The following is a 24,503-nucleotide window of genomic DNA, read 5'->3' as shown; positions in this document are numbered from 1 at the left end:
CTCTGTATTTTTTTTTACTGAAATCCGTTTAGTAAGTTTGTATTAAGTTTTACCAAATTTTTATATTCTTTTCATTTTATTTTTTATCTTTCTCTTTCTAGATTCTTTTCCTTTTTATTTCTCTTCCAAATAAAAAAGTTTTGACCAAACACTCACGCACATTTGAATAAATGTTGGTACACATACACACACCACACAAATGAAAAAATGTCTACACATGTCACTAGTGTTGAGCATTCCGATACCGCAAGTATCGGGTATCGGCCGATACTTGCTGTATCGGAATTCCGATACCGACTTCCGATATTTTTTCAATATCGGAATTCGGCATCGGAATCGGAAGTTCAGTTGATTGACGGCCTGACGTCATCATGATGCGCGGTGTGTGCGCATCATGATGCGCCGTCATTTCGGGCCTTCCGGGGGTCTCTGCCGGCCTGCCGGGGGGCTGTGCCGGCCTGCCGGGGGGCTGTGTGGACTGCCCGGGGTCTGTACCGGCCTGCCGGGGGGCTGTGCCGGCCTGCCGTGGGGCTGTGCACCCTGTGGGGGTCTGTACCGGCCTGCCGGGGGGCTGTGCCGGCCTGCCGGGGGGCTGTGCTGATGTCCGGGGGTCTGTGCAAGCATCGTCCGATGGGACTACAAGTCCCATCGGGCGATGCCTGCTACCATGACAGTGATTGACACATTAGCCAATGATGGGACAGTAGTAGTCCCATCATCCGGCTAATGTGTTAAATGTTAAAAAAAAAAAATACTACATACATACTACATGCATGCTACATACATACTACATGCTACATACATACTACATATATACTACATACATACTACATACATGCTACATACATACTACATGCATGCTACATACATACTACATGCTACATACATACTACATGCATGCTACATACATACTACATATACACTCACTGGCCACTTTATTAGGTACACCATGCTAGTAACGGGTTGGACCCCCTTTTGCCTTCAGAACTGCCTCAATTCTTCGTGGCAGAGATTCAACAAGGTGCTGGAAGCATTCCTCCGAGATTTTGGACCATATTGACATGATGGCATCACACAGTTGGCGCAGATTTGTCGGCTGCACATCCCTGATGCGAATCTCCCGTTCCACCACATCCCAAAGATGCTCTATTGGATTGAGATCTGGTGACTGAGGAGGCCATTTGAGTACAGTAAACTCATTGTCATGTTCAAGAAACCAATCTGAGATGATTCGAGCTTTATGACATGGCGCATTATCCTGCTGAAAGTAGCCATCAGATGTTGGGTACATTGTGGTCATAAAGGGATGGACATGGTCAGCAACAATACTCAGGTAGGCTGTGGCGTTGCAACGATGCTCAATTGGTACCAAGGGGCCCAAAGAGTGCCCAGAAAAAATTCCCCACACCATGACACCACCACCACCAGCCTGAACCGTTGATACAAGGCAGGATGGATCCATGCTTTCATGTTGTTTACGCCAAATTCTGACCCTACCATCCGAATGTCGCAGCAGAAATCGAGACTCATCAGACCAGGCAACGTTTTTCCAATCTTCTACTGTCCAATTTCGATGAGCTTGTGCAAATTGTAGCCTCAGTTTCCTGTTCTTAGCTGAGAGGAGTGGTACCCAGTGTGGTCTTCTGCTGCTGTAGCCCATCTGCCTCAAAGTTCGACGCACTGTGCGTTCAGAGATGCTCTTCTGCCTACCTTGGTTGTAACGGGTGGCAATTTGAGTTACTGTTGCCTTTCTATCAGCTCGAACCAGTCTGCCCATTCTCCTCTGACCTCTGGCATCAACATGGCATTTCCGGCCACAGAACTGCCGCTCACTGGATTTTTTTTCTTTTTCGGACCATTCTCTGTAAACCCTAGAGATGGTTGTGCGTGAAAATCCCAGTAGATCAGCAGTTTCTGAAATACTCAGACCAGCCCTTCTGGCACCAACAATCATGCCACGTTCAAAGGCACTCAAATCACCTTTCTTCCCCATACTGATGCTCGGTTTGAACTGCAGGAGATTGTCTTGACCATGTCTACATGCCTAAATGCACTGAGTTGCCGCCATGTGATTGGCTGATTAGAAATTAAGTCTTAACACACAGTTGGACAGGTGTACCTAATAAAGTGGCCAGTGAGTGTATACTACATACATACTACATACATGCTACATACATACTGCATGCTACATACATACTACATACATACTACATACATACTACATGCATGCTACATACATACTACATATATACTACATGCATGCTACATACATACTACATGCTACATACATACTACATATATACTACATACATACTACATACATGCTACATACATACTGCATGCTACATACATACTACATACATACTACATACATACTACATGCATGCTACATACATACTACATGCATGCTACATACATACTACATGCATGCTACATGCATGCTACATACATACTACATGCTACATACATACCACATACATACTACATGCATGCTACATACATACTACATGCTACATACATACCACATACATACTACATACATACTACATACATACTACATACATACTACATATATACTACATGCATGCTACATACATACTACATGCTACATACATACCACATACATACTACATACATACTACATACATACTACATGCTACATACATACTACATATATACTACATGCATGCTACATACATACTACATGCTACATACATACCACATACATACTACATACATGCTACATATATACTACATGCATGCTACATACATACTACATATATACTACATGCATGCTACATACATACTACATGCTACATGCATGCTACATACATACTACATACATACTACATGCTACATACATACCACATATATACTACATACATACAATACATTCATACAATACATACATAGACATACAGTACATATAACATAGAGTAACATACTTACCAATACTTGTCACATTGTTCCCCGAAGCCATTGTCTTTTCCGGAATAAATATTAACATAACAAACCACAAAAATACTCACCCACGATCCGAAGCAGTCCACGAGTGTGTCCCACGACGATCTTGGGTAGAGAACTGCAGCATCAGATGATGCTGCCGTTCTCTACGGGCTGCAGGAATCCAATGACGGAAGGTAGGTATCCTTCCGCACTGTATTCCTCCGCCACTTAAAAAAAAAAGTCCCTAGTCTCACTTTATGCCATTGCTGTGTGGGAATTTCCCACGCAGCAATGGCATAAAGTGAGACTAGGGACTTTTTTTTTTTTAAGTGGCGGAGGAATACAGTGCGGAAGGATACCTACCTTCCATCATTGGATTCCTGCAGCCCGTAGAGAACGGCAGCAACAGCTGATGCTGCAGTTCTCTACCCAAGATCGTCGTGGGACACACTCGTGGACTGCTTCGGATCGTGGGTGAGTATTTTTGTGGTTTGTTATGTTAATATTTATTCCGGAAAAGACAATGGCTTCGGGGAACAATGTGACAAGTATTGGTAAGTATGTTACTCTATGTTATATGTACTGTATGTCTATGTATGTATTGTATGAATGTATTGTATGTATGTAGTATATATGTGGTATGTATGTAGCATGTAGTATGTATGTAGTATGTATGTAGCATGCATGTAGCATGCAGTATGTATGTAGCATGCATGTAGTATATATGTAGTATGTATGTGGTATGTATGTAGCATGTAGTATGTATGTAGCATGCATGTAGTATGTATGTAGCATGCATGTAGTATATATGTAGTATGTATGTAGCATGTAGTATGTAGCATGCATGTAGTATATATGTAGTATGTATGTAGCATGTAGTATGTATGTAGCATGCATGTAGTATATATGTAGTATGTATGTAGCATGTAGTATGTATGTAGCATGCATGTAGTATGTATGTAGCATGCATGTAGTATGTATATGGTATGTATGTAGCATGTAGTATGTATGTAGCATGCATGTAGTATATATGTGTTATGTATGTGGTATGTATGTAGCATGCATGTAGCATGCATGTAGTATGTATGTAGTATGTATGTAGTATATATGTAGTATGTATGTAGCATGTAGTATGTATGTAGTATGTATGTAGCATGCATGTAGCATGCAGTATGTATGTAGCATGCATGTAGTATATATGTAGTATGTATGTAGCATGTAGTATGTAGCATGCATGTAGTATATATGTAGTATGTAGCATGTAGTATGTATGTAGCATGCATGTAGTATATATGTGTTATGTATGTAGCATGTAGCATGTATGTAGCATGCATGTAGTATGTATGTAGTATATATGTGGTATGTATGTAGCATGCAGTATGTATGTAGCATGCATGTAGTATATATGTAGTATGTATGTTGCATGTAGTATTTATGTAGTATGAATTTAGCATGTATGTAGTATGCATGTTGTATGTATGTAGCATGTAATTTTTTTTTTTTTTTTTTATTTTTTTTTTTTTTACATTTAACACATTAGCCGGATGATGGGACTACTACTGTCCCATCATTGGCTAATGTGTCAATCACTGTCATGGTAGCAGGCATCGCCCGATGGGACTTGTAGTCCCATCGGACGATGCCTGCACAGACCCCCGGAGCCTGCACAGACCACCGGCAGGCCGGCACAGCCCCCCGGCAGGCCGGCACAGCCCCCCAGAGCCTGCATAGCCCCCCGGCAGGCCGGCACAGCCCCCCGGCAGGCCGGCACAGCCCCCCGGAGCCTGCACAGACCACCGGCAGGCCGGCACAGACCACCGGAGCCTGCACAGACCCCCTGGCAGGCCGGCACAGCCCCCCGAAAGGCCCGTACAGACCCCAGAGAGGCTGTACAAGGGCAGGAAAGGGTTTTTCTTATTCCGATACCGGAAGTCCCATAGACTTGAATGGGACTTCCGGTATCGGAATCGGCGATACCGATACTTTTTTTAAAGATCGGCCGATACCATCCGATACGATACTTTGAAGTATCGGACGGTATCGCTCAACTCTACATGTCACGTATTTTGACCTCATCCACTGTACAAAACACAGGTATTCCAACCTGATGCACTATACATATCTCACATATGCCAACCTGATGCACTCCACACCTCTCATGTATGCCAACCTGATGCACATTGCACAACTCTCTGCACTCTACACAACTCAAGTACGCCAATCTAATGCACTCTACACAACTTGCGTATTCCAATTTGATGCATTCTATACCACTCTCCAATTTTGGGTGACTTATTGGGGAATTCCCCTGTTTAGGCATATCAGGGGCTCTCTGAGACATGATGCCTGCAGGCCGTTCTATTAAAGTTTGCATTCCAAAACGTCAGTCCTTCCTTTCCAAGTCCTGCCGTGTGTTCAAACAGTCGTTTCCTCCAGATATGAAGAATCAGCATACTCAGGAGTAATTGAACAACATATATTGGCGTCCATTTTCTCCTGCTAGTCTTGTGAAAATAAAAAATGTGGGGCTAAAACAGTATTTTTGTGGGAAAAATACTTTTTTATTTTCACAGTTCAACTTTGCAAAATTCTGAGAAGTACCTGTGGGTTTAAGATGCACACAAACATCTACATAAATTCCTTGAGGGGTCTAGTTTCAAAAATTGAGTCACTTGTGGGGGGGTTCAACTATTTAGGCACATCAGTGGCTCTCCAAATGCGACATGTAGCCCACAGACCATTCCATCATAGTCTGCATTCTAAAACATCACTCCTTCCTTTCTGAGTCCTGCAGTGCACCCAAACAGTAATTTTCCCATACATACAGTGGGTATGGAAATTTTGAACCCTTTGTTTCATTGCAGCCATTTGATAGTTTCAAAAAAGACCATTTTTTCTCATTAATGTACACTCTGCACCCCATCTTGACTGAAAAAACCCAGAAATGTAGAAATTTTTGCAAATTTATTAAAAAAGAAAAACTGAAATATCACATGGTCATAAGTATTCAGACCCTTTTGATCAGACACTCATAATTAAGTCACATGCTGTCCATTTCCTTGTGATCCTCCTTGAGGTGGTTCTACTCCTTTATTGGAGTCCAGCTATGTTTAATTAAACTGATAGGACTTGATTTGTAAAAGCACACACCTGTCTATATAAGACCTCACAGCTCACAGTGCGTGTCAAAATAAATGAGAATCATGAGGTCAAAGAAACTGGCCAAGGATCTCAGAGACAGAATTGTTCGGCAGCCGCGGTGGCCCCTTCTGACAGGTCCGCGGCCGACGGCATCTCTGCATGCAATGCGCATGCGCAGTAGGCTGCGGCCGCGCCTTCCTTCTGTCACTTGTGCTCCGGCAGTGCCCTGACCCCGAAGCACCATCGGACCAATGGCAGACCAGGCAGGGGTATATCGGGCCATCCTCCTTTGAGGGAGGCGCATGATCGTTGTGTTTGCTAGCACACATTGGCTCTGCTTCCTCGTGTACTCTCTACAGTCCTGTCTTCCATGGTTCCTGCTGCAGTCCCGCGGTCCTGAATTCCGTGGGTCCTGCTCTCTATGCTCCAGTCACACAGTCCTACTCCAGTCCTACCTCCCATGTTCCTGCTCTGTCCTGCTGCCTATGCTCCAGTCCTGCAGTCCTACTCCAGTCCTGCCTCCCATGTTCCTACTCCATTCTGCTGTCTATGCTTCAGTCCCGCAGTCCTACTCTGATCCTGTCTCCAGTGATCCTGCTCTGTCCTGCTGTCTATTCTCCAGTCCCGCAGTCCTACTCCGGTCCCGTCTCCAAAGATCCCGCTTCGTCCTGCTATCCCTGATCCGGTCCTGCAATTCTACTCTGGTCCTACCTTCTACCTCCTACAGTCTCGTGCTCCTACTCCAGTCCGTTCTGAGCAACCCCTCTCGGTACTGGCTATCGTGGTACCCGAACCCCTGGGTCTGCTCCTAATGATCCCTGTATAGGGGTCGGCTCCACCGGGCAGCTTGCCTGGGGCCCCTCGGTGCCATGATCCAGAGGGTCCACTCCTGGAGATTTTCCTCACCTGACCAGCCATGGTAACAGTACGATCAGGCCATGGATCCCACCGGTACTTCTGCTGCTACCCAAAAAGAGTTGCTATTTTTATGGGAGAATCAGGGACACATCATGTCTGTCAGGAAGTCTATGGACACCCATTTGTCGGCCCTGAAGGTGGCTGATCCTGGAAATGCCACTCAACTAGCCAGTCTTAAACAGGAGCTGGGTCAGCAATGGGATGCTCAAGCCCATAATTTGAGTTATATGGCCTCCTTTGATAGCCGTTTGTCGGTCCTTCAGTCTGCCGACACTATCCCGATTCCACCTCCTGTGTCTACAGCTCTCCCGACGCCCTGCCTCGCCAAGCCACCTCGGTTTAGAGGCGATCCCAAGCTCTGCAGGGGATTCTTATATCAGTGTAGCCTCCATTTTGAATGGTTGCCTCAGCAATGTCCCTCTGACCGGGCCAAAGTGGTCTTCATTATGTCCCACTTGGAGGGAGAGGCCCTGTCCTGGCTGAACCCTCTCTGGGAACGGGACGACCCTATTGTCTCGAGTCTTCCAGTCTCCTTAGATACTTTTCGCAGGATTTTCGATGAGCTGGGTCGGTTAGTCTCTCTTACCGAGTCTCTTTTTAACCTTCATCATGGATCTCTCTCCTCTGAGCTTGGTTGGAATAATGCAGCATTGGTAGGGGCATTCTGGCGAGGTCTTTCAAGCAGAATAAAGGATGAACTTGTGGGTCGGGATACCCCGACTACCCTGGAGGACCTTATCTCGCTGGCCACCCGCATTGACCTGCGCTTCCAGGAGCGCGCCTGGGAGTCAGCGAGAGACAGGAGGTCCACTTGACCTACTTCCCTTTCCAACCGGTCCGCTAGTCCCCATCTTGCCGGGTACTCTTCTCCTTCCTTGGTCAAACCAATGCATGTGGATCGCCTCAAGTTGGCTGAGTTGTGTCAGAGGGAGAGACTGGCACAAGGCCTATGCCTCTATTGCGGGGGTTCATTGCATTTTGTCCACACCTGTCCTGAGAAATCTGGAAACACCTCCACCTAGGTCAGGTAAGAGAGGCCTCCCTAGGTGCTAATGATTCCTCTCATCCTCTTACTATATCTGTTCTTGTGGTTTCAGGGCAGAGACGTGGGTCCGAGGTGGCCTACGTGGATTTAGGCTCAGCAGATAACTTCATCCGGAGCGAAGAGGTGGACAAGTACCAAATTCCCGTGGTTACCCTATGTAATCCTCGCCTGATTGCCGCAGTGGATGGCAAACCACTACAGGAGACCGTCACCTTGGTCACTAAGGAAGTGGAGTTGCAAGTCGGAGTCTTACATCGAGAGAAGATAGTCTTTTACATTTTGCTCTCCCATGCGATTCTACTCGGTCTCCCTTGGTTAAGGACTCATCAGCCTGTCCTCAACTGGTCATCAGGGGAGGTACTCCACTGGGGCCACCCATGCCAAGCTCACTGCCTGACTCCTGTCCATCTTGAAGCCGCTCCTCAGCCACCTCCTGACCTTGCGGGCCTTCCTTCAGCCTACAGTTCCTACGCTGATGTCTTTGATAAGAATGAAACGGAGGTTTTTCCTCTACACCGGCCTTTTGACTGCCCAATTGAACTAATCCCTGGTTCAAACCCTCCAAGGGGCAGAATCTACCCCCTGTCTCCCACAGAGACCTTAGCGATGTCAGAATACGTCCAGGAGACGTTATACGGCTTTATACGGAAATCCTCTTCGCCCGCTGGAGCCAGGTTTTTCTTTGTCAAGAAAAAGGATCGGTCTCTACGGCCATGCATTGACTATAGAGGCTTGAATGAGAACACCATGAAGAACAGCTTCTTCGGGAGAATCGCTTGTACGCCAAGATAGAGAAATGTCTCTTCGAACAAACCTCTCTGCCGTTTCTGGCATACATTATCTCCGACACTGGATTAAGGATGGATCCTGAGAAACTGACTGCTATTCTCAAATGGCCTCGCCCTGTTGGATTAAGAGCGATACAACAGTTTCACAGATTTGCCAATTATTACAGGCAATTCATTTCTCACTTTTTTAAATAACCAAACCTATTTACGCTCTCACCCGAAAGGGGACAGCTCCCAATTCTTGGACTACTGAGGAGGAGGAGGCCTTTCAGACCCTAAACCGGGCTTTTTCCACGGCCCCGGTGTTGCACCGTCCTGAAAGCAACCAACCCTTTGTACTCAAGGTGGACGCTTCTTCAACAGGTGCCGGGGTGGTACTGTCCCAGAGATCAGCCTCCGGTCATCTGCATCCCTGTGGCTTTTCAAAGGCATTCTCAATCGGCAACCGTGAACTGTTAGCCGTAAAATTGGCCCTTGAAGAATGGCATCATTTCCTGGAGGGGGCTGTCCATCCCTTTGTAATCTTCTCTGACCACAAGAACTTGGCCTATCTCCAGTCTGCCCAGAGACTCAATCCTCGTCAGGCCAGATGGTCCTTATTTTTCGCCCGATTTGACTTCGAGCTCCGCTTTGGCCCCAGCAACAAGAACACCAAAGCCGACGCCCTATCCAGGGTCTTCCAGCCAATCGAAACAGTGGATGAACCTTCGCACATTATTCAGCCCACTAAAATCATCACGGTGGCTCCAGTGAACTGGCTTTCTCCACCTTCCGGCAAGACCCTTGTGCCTGAAAATCTCAAATGAAAGGTCCTTCTATGGGGATACTATTCCAGATTGGCCGGCCATGCCGGAACCAAAAAGACGCTTGCCCTTATCACGTGTCACTACTGGTGGCCTACGCTTTGCCAAGATGTGCTTGATTTCGTGGCCTCTTGTCCCTCCTGTGCTAAAAACACAGTGCCGTGACAACTTCCATCTAGCTCATTACTCCCATTGCCTGTCAATGCGGTTTCTTGGGAACACATTGCCATGGATTTTATCACCGACCTACCCCGTTCTTCTGGCTGTACAGTCTTATTGGTGGTGGTGGACAGTCTCTCCGAGATGGCCCACTTCATCCTTCATCCCTGATCTTCAGACTCCATGGACTACCAGAATGTATTGTGTCTTACCGGGGTGTTCAGTTCTCCTTCAAGTTCTGGCGGGCACTTTGTAAGCTCATGAAAGTTTCCCTTGACTTTCCTCTGCCTACCATCCACAGTCCAATGGGCAGGTGGAGCTTACCAACCAGACGTTGATTGGGTACCTACGCCATTTCTCCAATGCCCACCAGAACGACTTGGTTGACCTACTTTCCTGGGCAGAGTTCACCTATAACAACCATACTGGCGAGTCCTCGGCCAAGTCTCCGTTTTTCATTGTGTTTGGCAGACATCCTGGTGTTCCCCTGCCGTTAACCCCTGCCTCCGAGGTACCCACGGCCAACGCCTTGTCCTCGGAATTTTCCAAGATCTGGACTGAGACCAACACGTCACTCAAGAGGGCCACTGACTGGATGAAAAATTATGCTGACAAGAAGAGATTGGATTCCCCACCGTATCGCACCAGGAACAAAGTATGGCTCTCATCCAAATTTATCCGGTTGAAACTGCCCTCTTACAAGTTGGGTCCGCGCTACATCAGTCAGTTTGAAATTCTTGGACGTATCAATGAAGTCGCCTACAAATTGAGGTTGCCTGCTTCACTCCGGGTCCCGAACACCTTCCACATCTCTTTCCTGAAACCTGTGATACTGAACTGTTTCCACCCCATATCTGATCCTGTTTCTCAGCCGGTTGGTACCGATAATATCTTTGAGGTGGAGGATATCATCGCTATGAAAAAGGTTAGAGGTAGGACCTTTTTTCTTATTGACTGGAAGGGCTTTGGCCCTGAGTAGAGGTCCTGGGAACCCCGGGAGAATATCAATGCTCCCCGCATTCTAAAGAGATTTTTTGCTAATCTCAGGGGAGGGCAGCTTAAGGGAGGGGGCACTGTCATGCCACCGCTGCATACTCACCCGGCCTCCGCTCCCGCGACGCAGCCCCCGCCGTTCGGCAGCCATGGTGGCCCCTTCTGACAGGTCCGTGGTCGACGGCATCTCTGCATGCAATGCGCATGTGCCGTAGGCTGTGGCCACGCCTCCCTCCTATACTAGAATAAAATGGTTTATAATATGTCCAATAAAATAATGTATTTTAATGGGGTGATGTGGGAGTTTTTGTTTAGAATATGCCCAAGAACTAACAGGAAGGTAGTTGCTACCTACCTGCCTAACGCTGATGTCACATTCTGTCAACAGAGTACAGTGAAAGAAGAACTTCTCTGTTGACATGGAGCAGCTGAATTGCCTGGAGAGCTGCCAGGTAGAACAGGCAACTACCTGCCTGGACAATGGTTTTAATATTTAAAACAGTAATTCCACAATTATCACCTATACAAAGGATAGATACAGTATATCACCTCTACACAGTATAGGTGATAAATGTATGATTGTGGAGTTACAATCTCTGAAACCTCTGTGGTTCTGCTCTGGAGAACAGAGCAGTGGAAGTAGTGATACTGTGCATGAATGGACACCACTCAATTTTACAGTTTACAGGAGTGTTAGTCACAAATGCATGCTTGGGTTCTTATAGATGCTTAGAAGTGAATAGAAAGGGAAGAAAGTTGTTGACTGGACTCAAACCCATCTGCTCTAGCACACCAGATAGCAGCTCTTCCCTTTGTGCTATTTCAGCTCACTGGACAGTTCCTTGATAACACAGATACTAGTACCTGTGTAATTCCTGATTGGCTCAACCTTGTAAATCTCCTGATTGAACAACCTATTTAAACCTGGTACTGCACTTCCTTCTTTGCTAGATTATTGAGCTCCCAGCTTTTAGTCAAGCTATTCTTTCACCTGCTGCTTCATCCAAGTCTATACTGCTGCTCCCGTATACCGACCTCTGGTTATTCCTCACTATGCAACCTGCAGATTCTTCAAGTATACTGCTGCTACCATGTACTGACCTCTGATTATTCCTGACTATGCAACCTGCTGGTCCTTCAACTATAATGCTGCTCCTGTGTACTGACCTCTGACTATTCCTGACTGTGCAATCTGCTGATCCTTCAACAATACTGCTGCTCCCGTGTACCGACCTCTGGCTATTCCTGACTACGCTACCTGTCAGTGCTGCCCCTAGTTGTTGCAATACCATTACTCCAACCCACATCAGTTCATAACAGTGGTATTCTTGCATGGTCACTACAGCTATTAAAACCCTTATTTTAAGGATTGGTTTGAATCCCAGCAGTTGAACCCCTGCTGATCATTCATCACATCCTATGAAATGGTGAAAAATATTTTTCATTGGAAAACTTCCTTTATATTTCTTTATGATGTTTTGAAGCTATATATAAGGCCTTGTCAATTTTTAAACACCACCTCACAGTTTAAGGGCTGATGCTGATGCCTGTGGATCGTGGTGCAATCACTGACTGTAATGCATGGACTGGCCATGGGTCTCCTGACCAAACTGTTACAACCTTATAAAGATATAAAGATGTCATGCTCTGATTTGGAGACTGGCGGCCAGTCCATTCATTTTGGTATATGATTTGACCAATTTGCATAACATCTGCATGAGCCCTAACACTATCAGTACTAATTGGACAGTAACAGGAGGTGTATTGGAAACGCTTTATTAATAAACAGGATTCTACCCCCAAATTCCAAATTTAATTTCATGGAATTGTTCTTTTTTACATGGAAGGCAAGTATTTAATAAAGCTTACATGTCCTCTTTAAATTAAGTCAAACATCTATATTCCCTAGATTAAATAAGTTCTTGTAACAAACTCACTTTAATAATATCTGTAATAAGGTCTGCGTGGATGGTCTTCATGAATACCACTTTCTTCCCATGCTGCAAAAAATGCTTATGAACACTCAAAAGTAAGTGCTGGCAATCTTTGTATATCATACATATGGGCAAAAGACACAATTGTCAGTTTGGATGTCAACAGTATCTGCTCTCCAGTAAACTGAAGGAATTCTTGGATATCAAGATCATCCAAATAATTTATTGTTCTGTTCTTCAAAAGCCAGCAAAGGATTTATTCATTTTGTTGAAGGCCGAACAGTATTATCTACAGTTTTATAATCTAACAGAAACCTGTCTTTTCCAGTAGGAACATGTGTCATCAGATAAAAGAACAACCTTTTCAATATCTTGTTCAGTCTTTTAAAAAACCAAAGGCAAAGAGCCAAGGGGAGGAAGAACATGATTTTATTGATAGTGATAAAATACACTCATTAGATAGTAGCTATTGCCAAATCTTGCATTTCATATATTGATCTTGGTGTTATTTTATAGGTTTACAGCAAAACTTGAGAGAGAAGACGAGTTGTAAGGAACATTATGACAAATTGCCTAATCTGCTCTGGATATTTGCCTTCTCTGTGCTGTTTAGTTTAATTACGAATATGATAACTTGCTTAGCAATACTATTTGTTGTTATGTAGGATGATAGCATTATGTTATTTATGGTCACTCTTATGAAGTTTTTCACAGCGTGCCAGTAGAACACAGTTACCTCTTGACACATACATTAAACAAATCTACAGACACCTAGAGGAGCCCATTTACCATACAGAAACCCAGAGATTATAGTTTCGATTTGCCTTGATTGGTGAAAATAACTTGCATTGTCCTAAATCACGAAAGGATTGCAGAACAACATGGCAAACAGAGTAGCCTTGAACCACCAATAAAATATCATTTATTGAATAGTTCACTTAAAAATGATTTCCATTAAATACGTATGAGTCAAATAAGGAGGAAAAAGGTGGGGAGAAAAAAAAAAACAGTATACAAAGCAGCCCTCAATATGAAATACACCTATTCAATCAAGCTCAAGAAACCATATTGTTAGGAATGGCGGAACGCACTAAATAAAAATAATAATAAAGTGCGTTCGCCGCTTGGGGTTCACAGTGCAGTAGGTGTTACAACCGCTGCTGAGTAATGGCAGACGAGCAATATGGCGATATAATGCGCACGGGTTCAACTTCACCCGAAGTGCGCAGAGCGGGCTCTGTTCACACACAGAGGCGCCGCAACAAAAACATACAAAAGACTGAGCCTGTTAAGAGTCACAGGCCTCAGGTAAATGCACACATGGTATAAGGTCACAGGAGCAGGAACTAAGACAGATGGGCTGTGTCCGTCTAGACCTACCGTGTGTGCGGCATCGCTACTGCGAACACCAAGAAGGGCTGCAACTGCAGTGTGGCGCAGGACACTGCCGCTGGACGACACAGCTACAAAGCAGGCGCTATGTCGGACACTAGCGCATAGGTGCGGTGTGCACAGTGGCCTAAGGCTTGCCACAGAGTGGCACAGACTACTGAACTAATTCCCTAACCACATGCGTAATATCAGAGGGAAGGGGTTTCATAATAAGTCAGTCACCAGAATCATACATCCATCACCATTCACACATGGCAGTATAGTCTATACTAGCGCATGGCGGAACGGCCATGCGTGCTTTATATAGCAGCTGGGACCTTCCGGAAGCTTCCAAATCTCCTAGATGGACCAAGGAGATCTGGAGCAGGACCTGAGCATATGACTCCCGATCTCCAATGCAAAACCATCTCATGAGCATGCTCAGTAGGAGGACAGAGGGACTTAGCCCCTGGAGAGATTAGCTGCAAGGCAATCTCCACTGTGGTATGTAAAGAGCAAGAGACCGCAGACTGTAAGGGTCTGCATTCCTGCAGAGCAGATGCAGGAACCTGACTCCTAACATTACCCCCCCTCCTCGGGCCCCCTCTTCTTTGAGCCTTCCAATCCACCACCCTGTGTCCATCAGAGGTATAGGCCTCAGACTCGTCCGAAGGCAAGTCTGATGTCCCGGTAGGAGACACGGAAAATTGGGACACGTGGAAGGTATCAGAGGTGGCAAGATTGCCAGGTTTAAGAAGGGACACATGAGAGACAACGGTAGCAGAAAAACCACCCGGAGCATAAGTTGAAGTGGGACGCCGCGGTGTGTCGGTGAACGTCTCCACTCTCTGTTTAAGGAAGCTTACCCGAGCACACGAGCTGCATGCCTGAATATATTTCTTAATGTCCTGAGCCCTGTGAGGCCACCAATATGACCCTGCCAGGACTTTTGTGCTCTGCATGTAGCCACAGTGACCAGCCGCCCTGGACACGTGTGCTCATGCGAGGACCTTCAGTCAAAGGCGAGGGGGGACAAAGGTCTTGCCCGGTGGCACAGAGTTTGGCCATTGTGGGGCCCCGTTATCCTGGTGAACAGAGTGCTGACAGTGGCAGCCGCAAGTGGAAATTAGTGTCAGACGCGCCTCGAGACTGGCGCGAGACACCTCCATGGGCTCTGGGAGTGAACATTTTGGCTCGGGATATCAGAGGGAAGGGGTTTCATAATAAGTCAGTCACCAGAATCATACATCCGTCACCATTCACACATAGCAGTATAGTCTATACTAGCGCATGGCGGAACAGCCATGCACGCTTTTTATAGCAGCCGGGACCTTCCGGAAGCTTCCAGATCTCCGAGATGGACCAATGAGATCTGGAGCAGGACCTGAGCACATAACTCCCGATCTCCAATGGGAAACCGTCTCATGAGCATGTTATGTAGAAGGACAGAGGGACTTAGCCCCTGGAGAGATTAGCTGCAAGGCAATCTCCTCTGCAGTAGGTAAAGAGCAAGAGACCACAGAATGTAAGGGTCTGGCTTCCTGCAGAGCAAACGCAGGAACCTGACTCCTAACACATATGTTGTTGGGAAGGCCAAATAGCCATAGGCAAAAAGGTGAAACAGAAGAAACAGAAACAGTAAGCTAAAAGTAATGTTGCTTATACATGATAAGGGAGAATCAAGTGAGCTCACCAGCATTGCACCAGTGGAATTTTCTGATGCTCCCCACTGTTTTCCTCCTTATTTGACTTTTTGCTCTGTTGTTCTGTTAAACACGTTTAGGAGTATTCCACTGTCTGATTATAGCCAGTCTTTGCAATTGACTAATTGAGGGGGGTGATAAACTTTAGGTGCACAACCAAATAATGATTGTCTGCTATATGAATGCTTTCTCTTAGAAAGGACTGTAGGTCCAATTTATCAAAACTAGCTTAGCGTACTATCGCGCCAGTTCAGTACACACAATTCATTAGGAGGCACATGCTGAGTGTGACTGAGTGTCAGTGACTAGAGTACCAATTTTGTTGTACAGAATACCAGCAGACTTGATGAATTTGACAGTCAAGCATGGCCTTGCTCACGTTCCATCCTGACTACTTAACAGCTCCACCCTTTTCAGCGGAGCCGAGTCAAATGGATGCGAAAATGCCAAAAGTTGCAAAAAATTTTTTCCGACTTTTCAAAGCTTTTACACCATGAAATTGTCCCAATAAAATGCGTCATCTTACAGTTTCTTCAAAGTGGATAGAAGTTACAGAAATCTCATGCCCATTGCACTTCTTAAAGCTTTCTAAAATTGACATTGCGATGAGTATTTGAAACATAGCCCTGATGAAGAAGGTCCGTAGACCTTAGAAACGCGTTGGCTTCTCGTTTGGCCTGTACGCGCTCCCTTCCTTTTTTTTTTCCCTGGTGACGTCACCTGGTTCTCTTTCCTCCTTGCTGCTGCACGCTGGCGGCGCCTCTCGGCCGGAGCGCGCCACCATTATTCAGCGTGTTCAGCATCTGTCAGCTGTAGAGACGCTCCTGCAGCACCGCCTACAGGAGGGAGGGACGCCTCCTTGGTGCTGCGTCTCCGGTTACCATCGGCACAGCCATCTTCACATGTGGCGCATGCTGGATCCATCTGCAGCCCCACAGTTTATAGGAAGTAAGTACACCACTTATTCATGACCTACTCAGGTGGTCATTACAGGATTTAGTCAGCCAGCGCAGGTGCAATATCTGCTTTTCCCTTGGGTGCACACAGACCCAGGGCATTCGCCAGCAGCGGCTGTATTGCACATGTCCACCATCATTTGTATTAGGAAGCGCCGGTGTATATTTGTTATTCACAGTATTTGAAACATGTCAATAAAAAAAAGCACAAATCCCATCCACTATAAAGAAACTGTAAGAAACTGTGTTTTGGGTGTAGTGAAAATACATAGCATCAAGAACTCACCAAAGCTCATCAACTGCTGTATTTTATAGACTAACCCATTTAGCTTTGACTGTACACGTCAGAGCAAGGTTTGTCTAAATTAATTCTGACCATTTTAAATTAATAACACATAAAAATGTTTAATCATAGATGTAGAATAATGAGGATGAATTAATAATCTAGAGCATTGCCACTGCAAAATTGTGCAAGCAAAAAAATTAACAGGACAAAAAGAAAAACAGTTTCATACTCATTGTGAAGAATCAACATTTGTCAACAGATTTCACAGGAAATGTTCTAAAACAGAAACATATATCAAGCTAAGAAAAGAATAGGTCGCTTTAGGCACATGACATTACTGATTTAAAAAAGCCTCAAGGTTGGTTTCACATGTCCGACATTGAGACTTCAAGTACAAACTCCAATATCCTGACTGACTGCTGTTCTCTAGACACAAACTCAGCATCATCACATAAGACTGATGGGTTCAGATCAAGCGACTCATGGCCAGTCCAGCCATTGCTGCCTACCGGTACTCAGACTGTGAATGTTGGAAATGTCAAACCGGCCTAAGAGATTTACCATTTAACAATGGATATGCTTATACTGGATCCACACAAAGTTCATGACTAAGGTGGCTGAAACTAGAGATGAGTGGATTTGTTTGGATTTTGTCCCCGAATCTGATTTTGATATATTCGTGCCATATTCGAACACTATTCATGACGAATATTTGTCTTATGATCGGTTCCGAACATATTCGGATATTTCTACTCCCATTGACACTAATGACATTCAGCTGTGCTCGACGAATATTGAAAAAACAAAATTTGATTCTGATCGTATTAGGAACCAAATCCGAACAAATTCGAATTCATCTCTTGCTGAGACCACACTGAGATGCTGATCACTGTGCATTTCATATGAATGCACAAAAAGCAGTTTTATGGCTAATAGAAATTGCAATTTGATTTCACACCCATAAGTTCATTAACTATCAGTCAGTTTTTGGGCCATGTTTACAATGAGTTAATGCAGTGCGTTGATGATTCTAGTGAAAAACATAGTCTCAGATGTCCATCACAATCAATTACTTGTGTATCCTTCACACAGGCAATGTTTTTTGCTTGTCTAAACACCAACAAGAAAAAATTGTCAGACATGATAGTAATAAAACATCACCTTTTTTAATTCCTTGATATCATAAAACAACTTAAAAAACTCACACATATTGAAATAAAAATGAACATTTGGTTCAGCATCTAGCACGGGACACAGGTAATTAGAAGAGATTAATAAACCTGGCAACATTCAAATTGACCAGGTCGCACAAATTATCCCAGAAGATTCAATTCACTGCTAAGTTATTCTCTGAGAATTGAAAGTCCCCTATATAAATAAACTTAATACCTCATTGCATTTTCTTATCACCGTCACTAGTGCTGAAATCCTGGAACTTTGTCTCTAATGAGGCCATGGAAGGTCCTGTGCATGTGTCCATATGGTTACGGTGTATGTCAGTAAGTTATGACCTTACTAATGCTTGCAAATAAATGTTCTATGCTTTGTCAGAGCCAGAAGTCCAAGTCTAGCATGAAGACATCAAGGAGTTTAGTGCTCACTGTGACAGTAAGAAGATGCAATGAGGACCGGACAGGGACGTGAGGAACAGAGGGGCCTGAGAGGTGAGTGGAACATTGAGCATGATATTTTTTTTTAACCTTTTAATGGTCCTTTACAGTTCAGCAAAATTGTGGCCAGCTGCCACAATAGTTGCAAAAATTATACAATTTGACAAATGTAGATTTTTGTAAAATTTGAGAAGAATTCAATTTCACTAGAATAGCTTATCTCATTTCTAGTAACTAGATCTATAAATATATAAATATAATTGCCTGAAGCAGGTAAAATACTCATGAAAACCTATGCAGTATATCAAGCAATAGTCTTTATAATGACATAAGAAATACAGTATTAGAGTGTTATAGTTGAAAAACTGTAAAAAAAAACCCTCCCACATTGCAAGATATGACGCCAGAAACTAATCGTTGTGTACATGTATGTTGTCCTTCGGTTTTTATTTTTATATACATATTGAGTCTTGAAGATTGGCTAACACTAGGACTAGTCACAGACCAAGTACTATACATAGTGTCCTATTTAAATAATTTTCGGAAAAAAGACCACGGAGCAGCAGCGTTGTTCAGATTGTCTTTCATCTTAGTGCTATTTTAATTATTCTTTGTCATTAATCCTTTGCCATTAAAAGCATTTATAACATCTTCTAGTGTGTTATATTCCTGCTAGCTAATTCAGATTTCCTACCCGGCTTGTTAATCACTTCCCTTATAGCTGACCCATGGATTGAAGTCATGCTTCTCACTTCTAAAGGATGTTGTTTTTATCTCTGATCTTGACCTCCTGATCTGACCTCAGTTATTCTCCTGACTCTGATGCCTTCTGATTTTGTTCTTGGCTTTGACACAACTATGCGGTCATCTCTATGACAACTTGCTTCACCGGCCAGCAGCTATTTCATAGACACAACACAGAGGTCTTCACAGCACAGGTTTGATCCTTGTGAGGTGAAAGGCTAAAGAAATAAGAATTCTTGGGCACCTGCTAAGCAAAGAAGCTAATTAAAAGACTATAAATGGAAGCCATTTTGTAGTTGCCAGAACTCCAAAAAACAGTCTCTTAAGATATACAACGCATGGGCAAAGATAGAAAATGGGGGTTCCTAGGATCTCTAGGGTTCAGGTAATCAGTCAATTTAAACAGACTGCCAATCACCCAATTAAAATGCTCATTTGCTGGTTGGAATGACTTTTTCAATTTTCATAAGTCATCATTTTGAGCAGCACATTGTCCTGTGTAAAAGCACATATGTTGCCGAGAACAAAGATATTCTACCGTCTATATTTGTGTATAGACGTAGTTTTTTGTGCTGAAAATGCCCCCATGGCTTATACACGAGTCAGTTGTCCCAGAGGGCCGGCAGCGGAGGGGGAGCGGTGGAGCAGCGGCTCAATAGAGGCGGGAGCCGGCAGCTGCGGCTGTAACTGTGCCCGCTGCTAAAGAGAAATGAATATTCATTTCTCTTATAGCATGCACAGTGACACCCTCAACCGTCTGCTTCAAGAAGACATCCTACTCACCTTCCTGTGCCCCTCGCTGCATCTCGGTGGTTCTGGTGCCAGCAGCATTTCCGGCCGAGCGATCATGTGGCCCCACTCATTAAATGGAATCTGTCACCCCATTTTCGGCCTATGAGCTGCCGCCACCGCCATCAGGGACTTATCTACAGCATTCTATAATTCTCTAGATAAGCCCCCGATGTAACCTGAAAGAGAAGAAAAGCAAGTTAGATTATACTCACCGGGGGGCGGGTGCAGTGGGTGTTGCGGTCTGGTCCGGCACCTCCCATCTTCTAGAGATGACATCCTCCTCCTTACTTCTGCCACGGCTCCTGCGCAGGCGTACTTTATCTTCCCTATTGCGCAGGCGCCGGACCTCTCTGACCTTTCCCGGCACCTGCGCACTGCAGTACTTTACTCTGCCCTCAACAGGGCAGAGAAAGTATGCCTGCGCAGGAGCCGCGGCAGAAGTAAGAAGGAAGATGTCATCTCTAGAAGATGGAAGGCACCGGACAGGACCGCGACACCTATCGGACTGGACCGGATCTCCGGGTGAGTATAATCTAACTAGTTTTTCTTATCTTTCAGGTTACATCTTGGGCTTATCTATAGCATTACAGAATGCTGTAGATAAGCCCCTGATGGCTGTGGCTGCATCTTATATGCCAAAATGGGGTGACAGATTTCCTTTAAGGTAGTGAATATGCACGCCTCTCCACTCCCATTGGTGTGGAGTGAATGTTCATTACCTTAATGACTGGGGCCACGTGATGGCTTGGCAGGAAGAGCTGCTAGTACTGGAACAAGAAGCATTGAGGGCGTGCAGGCAAAGTAAGTAAGATGTTTGTTTTTTTTCATAGGAAATATACATAGAAGGATAGGGGAAAAGTAGCCATGCATACAAGAACAGAGACTGGGGAGCCATGCATACAAAGATAGGGGATAAGGAGCCATGCATACCAGGACAGGGATGAGGGGGCAATGCATGCCCAGCTTATATTCGAGTCAATAAACTTACCCAGTTTTCCATGACAAAATTAGCTGACTTGGCTTATACTCGGGTCGGCTTATGCTCGAGTATATACGGTAATTCAAAACACCAGTATTTTTGGTATGTAATCAACATTCTTTCTAAAACAGTTTTATTTAAATTTTTGGCCAAATTGTTTATTGAGTGTCATTTTGCACATGCATTTTTGCTGTCATTTGCAAGACCTATAGAGAAACCAAGGGATAAAATGAAAGAAATATGTATTTTCCAGCTTTCTTAGATCCTATTAATTTCTAAAATAAACACTACAGTAACATTTTTAAAAAGTGACTAAAATGTAACAAACAAAAAGAATGCTATGTAGAACATTTCACACTGTAAGGCCTCCTTCATACATCACACGATATGTTTTTCAGCCTGGATGGTTTCATCAAGCCACCATTCAAATTGTAAACCAGAGATGGATTACAGCATGGGACAGTATTGCTAACCTTCCATTAGCACAGTGAGGGATGTGGTTGTTTATTTATTTATTTATTTACAGGGGACAAGGACTTCAATGGATTAGGTGTAAGGTGAGTATTATGGTTGTTTATTATTTTCTGACTTTTAAAGGGGACAAGGGCTTCCATGGAATATTTTTTTTATTTTAGCATAAATGTATAAAACAGGGTGCGGAGTTTTACTTCAAATAAATTATTTTATTCCTGCTGTATTTATTTCTAAACTTACTAATGGGTTAGTAATGAGGGCGCCTTATAGATTCCTCTTCATTACTAACCACTGGGTTTATTGTCAGCTGACAATACAAGGTTGACTAAGGCTAAAGGCCCTTTTACATTTAGCGATGCACCAGCGATCCGACCAGCGATCCGACCAGGTCAGGATCGCTGGTGCATCGCTACATGATTGCTAGTGAGCTTTCACACAGAAAGATCTCACAGCGATGCAGCAGCGACGCAGCGCATGATACTCACCTTTCACACACAGCGATCCTGACGTCCTCCCGCCCGCCTCCACGCGTCGCTCGTCGTCACAGCAGGAAGCCCCAGCAGGAAGCTGACGATGAGAAATGGAGCCAGACATTCTCGCGCGATCAGCGATGGACAGCGGGGGAGCCGGTCAGAGGTAAGTATCACACAGCGATATCGCTAGCGATATCGCTATAACGTCACAAAATCGGTGACGATCGCTATGTGTAAAACCCCCTTTAGAGCCAGAATTTAAACATATTATGGATGCCATTTATGGGTCAACAGATGGCTAATGTTGGTAGCCTGGGGCGGCAATATCTCTTAACCCTTCCCATACTATTAAAATCAACCCACAACTATCTGTTTAGCCTTTTCTGGTTAGATTTTATAGATATTATAGAGGGACCATGCGTCATTTATTTTTCTGGAGACCTTCGTAAATTCACCAGGAAATGTTGTAAGCTGTTATTAATAGCCTGGAAACGTTATGGGGTATTGTACCTTGACCCACACTATTAATATCAGCCCACAGCTGTTGGCTTTCCCTCTGCTGGTTATGAAAATTGTGTGGGAGCTCACGCCATTTTTTTCATTTAATTCTTTATTTTACACAGGAGATACACAGCTGCTGCTGAATAAAGCTCCCATCATTGTTGCGCTGATCTCAGCATGACCAAGAGACAATGATGAGAGCTGCCTTCAGCTGCCGGCATCTGGGATCAGCACAAACTAGAGCCGGTACATGTCACGCTAACATTGATGTCGTCCATGTGTCATCAGTGTCATCCATGTGTAATCAGTGTGCACATGTTGGCTGCGCAAAAAAAACGACATGTCTGCAGGTTTTTCACATGGACAAACAGTCCATATGAAAAACCTGACATGGGTGCACCAAGATTGAATGCAATGTGCATATTTTCAGCCCTTAAAATTGGACTGCATATGGACACAAAAACAGACTTTATAGCAAGATTTAACTGCAAAAAATACAAAATACCATAAAAAACAGAAAATGCAGCATTTTCAGAAAAAGTGTTTGAAGCTGCAGTAAAAGTATAAAATTCACAGGAGATAAATAAAAATTGCACAATCTTGCTATGTATTAATTATTTCAGAATGATCTATTATTTTTTGGTTCATCAAGAAATAAAAAAAATCTGTAGAATCTGGAATCTGATATACAGCTGTATACTCTAATTGCATCATTACTGATGATAAATTGCTTTATTGATATCTGTTCTTCTAATAACTTAATGAAGTCGAGTGCATTGCTTTTTGCTATAAACTGTCTGGTGAGATCATTGTTCTTTTGAGCTTCTAGAAATAGAATAAAAATTTAGACATTTCTTATTGAGCGGTCAATGTCTTTATAGTGAAATTCTCAAAAAGTTAGTGTTTTTGTGATAATGAAGGCTTGCATTAGCTCTGTTACTATGCAATGAGATCTCTTCATTGTAGTGTACAATGCACATTAAGTTCTAGGTTATTGTAAAGCTAGTGCCGCAAAGATAAATTAATTTAATAGCTTTCAAGTAAACTAAACAATGATTCTGCTAATCCAATAATGATTCCATGCTGATAATATCCTAATGATTGTTGGTGATATTAAAGGTCAGCAGGTTTTTGTTATTCTGGGAGCAGTATAAAGTAGGGAATACAGTCTGATTCCAGGGATGTGTCAAATACTGGGATATGTGCTGTAGATTCATTACAATCAGTTTTATCAGCAGGAGATTATCACTGCCTGACTAGGTTTCATATGCAGGCCTGATAATCTAATCTATGCAACCCCACCCAACCAAAAATTGGAGTAAGGCCGGAGTCACACTAGCGAATAAATCGGACGAATGCAATGTGATAAAAAAATCGCATTGCATTCGTCCCAGTGTTATTCTATGGTGCTGCTCTCATCATCCGTTTTTTCATCGGATCCGTTCCTCGGACCGAGACAATCGCAGCATGCTGCGATTGTCACCGATTTTCGGATCGGCTTCCCCAATGCAAGTCTATGGGTGCGATTAAAAATCGCATTCAAAACGGACCACAAGTGTGACTTGCGAAAAAATCGCCACACTTCTCCAGGTCAACAGGAAAGAGCATCAGGCATTGGCACTGGATGTCAATTTAATGCTTAGATGCGAATAAAATAGGTTCAGTGCCAGAAAATGGGATGACAGACGGATCTCTGAACAAGAAACCTTTGTGCGATTTTGGACCGTTAAAATCGGACCTTTTTTTATCGTTTGGTGCGACTCCAGCCTAAACAGAGCTCGGCATTGCGGCTGCTACACCTACAGTTGGGAATACACTGGTAACACAAACACGACTAACCCAGCAAAGACTGGTCACTATAGGGCCGCGGTATGGCTGACTACGGGT

This window comes from Dendrobates tinctorius, unplaced genomic scaffold, assembly GCF_039654945.1.
Source record: "Dendrobates tinctorius isolate UK_male_01 unplaced genomic scaffold, ASM3965494v1 ptg000097l, whole genome shotgun sequence".
Classification (NCBI taxonomy): Eukaryota; Metazoa; Chordata; class Amphibia; order Anura; family Dendrobatidae; genus Dendrobates; species Dendrobates tinctorius.
Note: the sequence above shows the minus strand (reverse complement) of the source record.